The sequence below is a fragment of the Adiantum capillus-veneris genome, chromosome 1, assembly GCF_014529385.1.
Source record: "Adiantum capillus-veneris isolate H3 chromosome 1, ASM1452938v2, whole genome shotgun sequence".
Classification (NCBI taxonomy): Eukaryota; Viridiplantae; Streptophyta; class Polypodiopsida; order Polypodiales; family Pteridaceae; genus Adiantum; species Adiantum capillus-veneris.
Window position 1 is genome coordinate 158,549,173 of NC_140931.1, and position 8,543 is coordinate 158,557,715.

Sequence of the window (8,543 nt, forward strand, 5' to 3'; positions counted from 1 at the left end):
CTGACAATTTGAGAAAATTGTGAGAAAACGGTCGCGATTTTGGACATAGTTTTGACTTTTCCCTAACCAAAGCACTTGAACACTTTGGAATAAGCCTTCGTACATCAACCTTGAGCTATTAAGCCGAGAGATCATGTTCTCTTTAGAGACAAACTCAGCTTATACAAGCTTCAAAATCTCAGCGAAAGAGAGCATCTGCCCATAATGGATCTTCCAAACTTTCAATTGATAGAGACCAAGCTTGTTGAAAGAGTTTGGATAATAGATCATAAGAGTGAAGGATTGTATAGATACACTGACGGCAGTGAGGTCAACCTTTATAGGTGCTCAAAGTCATACCCAAAAGAGCTGACAAATTACAAGCTCTTATATGTCTATCCATACGGAGTCGACTATCAATGGAATTCTATAGTTGTTGACAAGTACGGACGAGAATACAGAGCTGTAAAGCCCAAATCCATGTACTGCATTAGACATAGGTGGATATTTGGTCAATGAAGGACCACAGATACCTCCACCAAACACGAGAATTCCAAAAAGGGAGCCACCCAGATTCCCTTTTAGAGCAATAACGAGAGATGAAATGATTAGAGAGATGGAAGACATGCCTCCTCAAGTGAATCTACCTAATGGACCAATCTCCAACAAAACAACCAATCCCTTCGAAGAAGAACCTAGGCATAGTGAAAGACCTGAAGCGAGAGAAGGATTGGGAGAGTCTATGGTTAGACTTGTAGACAATCGGCGAGTTAGACCATCCTAGATCCAGAAATGGGTAAACAAGAAATACCTGGGAGATAAAGATCCGAAAGATCACGTAGCGGCTTTCAAAAGAGTAATTAGAGCAGAGGAAGTTTTCAATTTTGCAACACAGTTTGCGGGATGACTCTAGAAGATGATGTGGCTACATTGTTTGACTCAGTGGAAAGATGTGGATTTGAGACTCTAGACGAGTTGTTTGAGAAATTCATCGAAGAATTCTTGCAGAAAGGCATAGCTCATATTACGGTCTCGCAAATTCATAGATTCAAACAAAAAGAGGATGAATCAGTGCGCAAAGTGGCATTACAGCTCAAAAGATATGTTAAGTTCTGTCTAAGAACGGAACTACCTACGCAGGGATAATTGATGATGATCTTTATCCAGGGGAGCAGACATGCGAGTCTTTAGAAGGATCTGTATATGATAAACAAATTAATCAAAGAATCTCTTTATTTGGTGGATAACTGTGAGTAATATAGAGAAAAGGATTGTAAGAGTCAAGAGGATGGCACATCATCTTAGCACGGTGATTTACAGATAAGTGATTCCATTGCAAAACCATTGGCACCTATTGATCAAGAAAATTTTATCGAAAAAATGGTCAAGAGGTTAGCTCCTCTTGTAAATGCTAATTTGAGGGAGCTTAAGTAGTGTGAAATTGAGAGAAAATGGACAAACCATACGAGAGAAGAGTGTTACTATAGCATGGAAAATGCTAGGGAGAGGTATGTACAATCTAACCCAGTAACATATCCTCCACCTAGATATGCTATGGGGAATGTGCCAGGTCTAGTACCAGTTGCAAGGCAACAGCCTGTCTTAGGACAACAACCTCTATTGCTAGGTGTTAGAATGCCTATAGACATAGATGGTGGAAGCATCTAATAAACAAGCACTAGTACCAGTTGCAATGTATTATAGCAACCAACACAGGTATTTTCCTTCAAAGTGACAGAAGATGAGAGAAACAAAAAGAGTGGTGAGGTCTGTACAACCTTTACCTCCTACATTTTGACCTGAAGAAAGAAGGTAGGAGATGGATGAAAGGAAATTATGGCTCATTCTGAATAGAGGCTTAGCTAGGTCAAAGCTTGTTTACAACCAAGAGGAATTGCAAGAAGAAGCTCCTCAACCTGAGGCAGATTTTCACAAAAACCGTGGAAACCACTTTGTCAAACAATGTCCTCAGACAGAGATCGCACAAGTAAATGCCTATTTTCTTTACTGTGGTGTCATTAACTTGATCTCTAGTTGTCCAAAAAACCCAAACCAAATCATAAAGATCACAACAAATGTCTCAAGAATTTTTCAACTACCCAGTAGCTAGGAAAATGAAAACATCGTACCAGTTCAAGTAGTTACAAGGTTGCAAGCTCAAAAGGAAGCTGAGGAGAAGCAAGAGACATAGAAAATGGAAACTGATGTGATTTTAGAGATGGGTGAACCAATGACCGATGCACCTAGTCAGAAAACCAAGAGCAAACAAAATAGTTGGAAAGCTAGAAAGGCTAGGATGAAAGCACATAGGGAACGAGAGCAAAAATCCCTAACTCAGGAGCTTACACAAGCTAAAGATAAGATAAGACAACATGAGGAGAGGGTTTCACCTTCTCTTATGCAGATGTCTCAACCTCCAAAAGAACCATCCACAGATGAGAAACCAAGAAGTACTAGCTTAGGAGGATCAGTATTGATCGAGAAGGTTAATGAGCCACTAGACGCCCTCTTAAAAGCCTATGAAATACGGCTCAAAAACAACGAAACCCAAGAACAGAGGTGGATGACAAACCATATGGGGAACTAGAAAAGGACAAGTTTGAAATGTGCAAGAAAATGATTCAGATAGTTCAAGCTTTACTAGAACCACAAGTTGGAAAACCTGAGGGTGTGATCTTTGTTCCACCTACACAAGTAATACAACCAAACCAAGAACAAAATGAGCTAGGTTCCAATCATGATCATGGACCAAAGCTTAAGGACCCCGCATTAGAACCAAGAATAGTATTAAATACCATGGATAACTCTTTCAAGGAATTTCACAAAGCTATAACTGAGAGTTGTAAAGAAATAGATGGTCTTGATGAATTGTGGAAACAAGTTAGAGAGGCTACTGAAGAAAGTGAGATAAGTAGACAAATAAACCATACGGGTGATGAAAGAGGAGTGTTTGTTCCACCAATAGAGGAATTTGAGGCTGGATCTCAAATGAATCTATAAATGGAGTCATATTGGGGAGACAAAGGGTCTATATTGTCTATGGATCAAGTCCATTTGCTAAGAACACTACCGTCCACGGGAGAGTAGGAGGCCAAGTCAAAGGTTGTTGCAATCCCATCACAGAGGCTATCTCCCAACAAGGTCATTGATTTGAAAGGGCTGATGACATTTTGTCAGCACCAGTCACCTGTACAAATATTGTTAGTCGAGTTTTTAGAATACGACCAAACATGTGGGCTACTGTGGAAAAATACCTAGAGAAATTTGGTGTTAAAAATCCGATGACTCAAAGTGAGGAAGAGATCAAAGAGCTAGAAATGCCTCAGCTAAATATTAGGCTAGTGCCATTAAACAAGGTCGGAGAGTTTATGAGGGAGAAGATGGAAACACCACTCTTCCCGTGGAATTCTAAGGTGTAAAAACCATGGCAATCCTTGACAGTGGAGTTGGTGTTTCCAACAGAACGAAAGAGATCTGGAGAAAATGGGAAAATCCATGGAAAGGCCCTTAGAACTGCTAGAAAAAGTAAATGTTACTTCTTGTGGCATTGAATATGAGCAAACCTTTGCTATTGTTGACTTCCGCAAGAAGAACAATTATGATATCATTCTAGGAAGACCATGGGACAACTAAAAATGGTCCAAGATTGGGGTTATGACCATATCTACCTGAGACATATGGAAACCACGACAAGGATAAACTCAAAGGACCATAGTTAGAAGGATGTGATGAGAACACCTATGGAGGAGTTTGATTCCGCTATTGTAGCAGAACTAGAACTTCCAGCATGGTTGGGTAAGCCTAAAGAAATGTGGATGTGTGGAGCTTCGCAATGTGAAAGCTTAAAGTGAGAGGAATACCTCATAGAAAGGGCAAGTAAAGATAAGGATTATATCCTAGAACCCTTTCTTGAGGAATAATTAGAGCCACTTTAATGGGAACACATCTGGGCTACTCTTGATGTGTGCACCATTCAAGACCGTCCAACAATGAAGTTTTGTGAGATGAAAATGGTTATGATGTCGTTCCTTACTTTGCAGTGAGTGTGATCCAAGAAAACAAAGACGAAGAAGAAGACAAGTTCTATGACTCCGTAGAACACTTGGAGATTTAAGAAGATGCCGAAAACAGAAATCCAGACAACCAGTAGGTGACATAAATGACACTTCAACTAATGCGCGGTTTTATGAGTGTCTAGATCAAAAAACCAAGAACCAATGTCACTGCTACAAGAATAAAGTGCATCAGAAGTGGATTCCAACATCCTTGGCGGAAATGCAAGTGCAACAAGCACCCTCATACATGGCTCCCATACAGGACAAAAAGACTCAACCAAGAAAAAACCAGCCATGTCGACGAGCTAACAACGCTCTAATCAAGTGGCAGAAAAGCCCTCCTAGAAACAACAATCCAAGAGCAAACAGGCAGTAACTTTCCATAAGCATCCAAAACACAAAGGGAAAGTGCTAGAATGAAACCTTGCTGAGGATAGTAGCAACAGTGATGATTCTTTTGACATCCCCTACCAGGTACTCAGGTCATCACCATCACTAGCAGCTTTCATGACAACCAAGGAAGGCCAAAAGCAAAGAACAGCAATTCAGGACCAAAAATTTTGACAAATCTGGATACCAAAGAGCTGTATTGACCAAAAGCAAGTATGGATCAAGAAGACAAAGATCTCTAATGAAAAATCACAAGATCCAATGCCAACAAAAAAACAGTCGAAGCCTACAAGAACATCTATAAAAGTCACAAAATTGCAAGCTTTCACAAATCAGATTTGGGTTCCAAAGAAGTTGATTCAAGCACAAAGAGGTCAAGAATTCATTTGGATTCCAAAATAGTTAGAGCATCAACTCCCAAAGTTTGAATCTCATCCCCAACCAAGAGTACAAGGACTTAAGCAAAGACCGTTGAAGACTCCCACAAAGACAAGGTGGATCACAAAAAGAAGTCTCTTCAAACACAAAAGAAGCAGGGACAAGTATGGGTTCCCAAACGAGCAGCATCAACAAAATAGACAGTAATCACAAAGAAGTGGGTCCCAAAGGAAACCAATAAAACTAATGTCATTGCACCGCCGCTTGAATTCTTTCAATTCCTCCTACGGTTACAGTACAGTTAGAAGAAAACCCACTTTGAAGAACAATTCCAAATACAAAAACCAACCACAAGGCTAAAATGGATCCCAAAGAAGCATCAAACAAATAATTAAGCCTTCAAATAATCTCTACAACTTTCAATCAAGAAAACAATGTAGGAGATTCAAAGACCAGCACATTTCTTAGAATAGGAAGCCTCGCTAGTAAATGCCAATAAGCAACTTGCTTATACCCACATCTTGCACAACATAAATCTTTTCCATGCATTGACTGTGTATGCATAATAGGGCTACATTACAAGGCCTACATAGGCACAAGTTTTGATGACCCAAGCACAACACATAGCCTTGGTGATACCCTATCGCCAAGGGGGACTCCAAATAGGCGGACGGGAGGCATTCTAAATGCGAACCTAGTATTATGAATATTAGAGGGAAATGTTTTGTGATTTGTATTGAATTTTTGCGTTTGATTGTGATAATTTTTTGACAAAATTCAGAGTATATGCCCTTTTAGTAGCATTACAAGAGGAGTACGAGGACAAAGGCCATATATGAGCCCCTAGGAACATGTGTACAATGTACATAGCGTTTAGAATGCTATTAACTTGATTTTTCTCTTTTGGTTGAGTTAATTTCTGGTTTTCTTTCATTATTTTTGCAATTTTCCAACCAAAAAAAAAAAAGAAAAAACCATAATCTAGGTGTCAAGCAAACTGAAGGGCACGAACATGACAAAACTTCACAGGGTATGCCTAAAAAGACATATGCACAAGGCTAGAATGTCAAAGGGATGGACTACAAGAAAAAAGAAAGTTGGTGAGTGACTAAATGAAAACAGCCACCATCAAGTGTAAAGTTGCCTATCAGACATTTCATGCAACTACAAGGCCGTATGTAGAAGTAATCTTCTATCTTGTATGTGACTTAATGAAGCCTAACAAACAAAAGGGACTAACAATACCGACAAGAACAAAAGGGGCAAAAATGACAATTCATTCATCTTAGGATAGATGCCTGTAGGAGCAACCAGGGATCAATCCAAATTATGGCCATCATCATTGGTTCTACATGTGTTTGGTAGCTTGAAAGTGCAAGAGATGCCATTTAGTCATTCTCAAGACTGAAATCCAAAAAGTTAGCTTGTATGCCAAATACAAGTCCAAATCAAGCTAAAATTTGTCAAGAGGCTACAAATAGAGAGTACAATCTAAGGGGTTTTTTTTTCAAGCGTCTAACCCCTAGCCAAAGCTGCATTTTTTTCAAATCTAAAGCCATGATAGCCATCTACATACCCTGTACATCATGTATATGAATTTTGGGGACAAATGGACAATGATAGCTCGTCGGTGATGAATGATGTTGGATAAAGCCATTTTGAAGCAAGTTACTAACTTGGGGAATTAATTGGGGTTTGTCGGGCTTTAATTAAGTCATGTATCAAGTAGAGGCAGTATAATGATCTACACATCACACAAAAGCTAACATTAGAAAACGCAACTTTGATCACCTTGATGCAGGAACAAAGGAGCTATCAACAAAAAAGACCAAACACAAGTGGTAGACAAACCAACCTTTGCAGGGCTACATATCTTGTCCTTGATAAAGAAAATTGAATGCTAGTGGACACAGGTTTTGAACCTCAAACCTAAAAAATTATCTCCCAGATTCAGCCTCACAACAGACACACCTTGTATTAGAGTGCAACTTGGCCTAAATAAGTTGAAGGTTTTGCTAGAAAATTTGTAAAGAATACTTACAAAGTTTTCATTTGGCTCACAAGATTTGAAAGCCAATCATTCAATTCTACAAATTGTAGAAGTTGTTTTTGAAAATGAGAAAGACACAAAATTGGCAAATGTTCGTCATCAATTATGATTTTCTTGAATCATGTGACGACTATGTACATCGGATTGGACAAAAAGGACGAGTAAAGGCTACAGCCTATACTTTCTTTACATCAGCAAAATGACAACAAAGATTGCATCGACATCAACAACTAGGTCATGTCAGGGATAACATGAATTCCGAGGGGGGGAGTGTTGACCGCTGGGTCAACAACATGACATAACTCAACAAAGCTTTATATTCTGAGAGTTATGAAATGTTGTGGATTATGGTTAAAACATCATTTGTAATATGTAGTTAGTCTAGTTGCAAATTCCGAGTGTCTCTTGCTAGTTAGTTTTGCTCTCTCATGATATGGCTCCAATGCCAACCTCCCAAAAATCAAAGTTTTCATCTATGTTGCTACTCCCTTGTTTTCCATGGTCCTCATCAAATTCTTGACTCAAAACTACGTCTTTTTTTTTTGTTGCAGAGCTCGTTCATGCAGTGGGTATTTTTGTCCTCATCCACAAACTTGCTAGTGAAAAGGCCTTTGCAAGGTTATCTTTGAGAGCACATAAATTGAAAGTGCTATTCTCGGTGATCTGGCTATATTGTAGCTTCATCATGGAGTATGACATTCATAGTCTTTTAGACATGGCAACATTGGCGATTACATGTTGGTTGATCTATATGATATGATATAATTTGAATTATATATACCTATCGGACCGTGATAAATGCTCCAACTATTTGGTGGTGATACCATGTGCTATACTTACTTTGTTCTTTAATCTTGGTACAATGCATTACTTAGTCAATAGGATTCTTTGAGCCGCTTGGGTCTATTTGGAGGTTGTTTAAGTTCTTCCTCAACTTTGAGTGATACAAGACACGAAGATTTTCTTCGAGCATGTGGTACATCCACATATGCAAATTTCAATGATTGTTTTTTATTAGTACCTATTCCACATATATTTTCGTTTTGATTTTGTCGGCTGTCAATTGTTTTCATGTCCTACTTGTACAAGTTATAGACACTACCACAAAGAGGTTATATGACTATCATGTGAGTGTGTTGCGGGAGTGAATCACACCACCCATAAAGTGCATGCAACACAACCTAGATCAACATAATTTCAATCAAGGACACAAATGACATAATAGGTGCACAGAGGCAATCTCTTTAGCTTGTTAGGCTGAGACCATCCCATGAATAAAACACTCTAGAAGGCTAACTAAACCACAATCAAGGGTCTCACTGCTCTCAACTACACCACCTGACCCACATAAACACAAACAAAAGGAAACCCACCAAACCATACCATAATCATACCCAACTTAAGGAACACCATCCCCTCACTAGGATACCTTTATCCCAAAGCCTCTACACTCAAAACCCACTCTAGACCCATTTGTGGAAAACGCATATGAAGACAGAGCAGATTTTTGGAAGTGCTCAAAACTAAAATCTATCAGTACCTATGTGTAGCTTATGTCTCCCCGATCCTAATGACTACTTGCACGCAGATAACAGACATTGTTAGATATACTTACGGACACAAATAGCTCGTAGATGCATCGACGTGTGCACTCCGTTCCGCAAGGAATGCTTGGTGTTGTCGCGTAGCTC

The 8,543-nt window shown here is 39.2% G+C and overlaps 1 pseudogene; it reads left to right on the plus strand.

Moving 5' to 3' along the window:
- The first annotated feature begins 7,280 nt into the window (after positions 1-7,280).
- Positions 7,281-7,870, plus strand: LOC147465884 (uncharacterized; annotated as a pseudogene).
- The last annotated feature ends 673 nt before the right edge of the window (positions 7,871-8,543 follow it).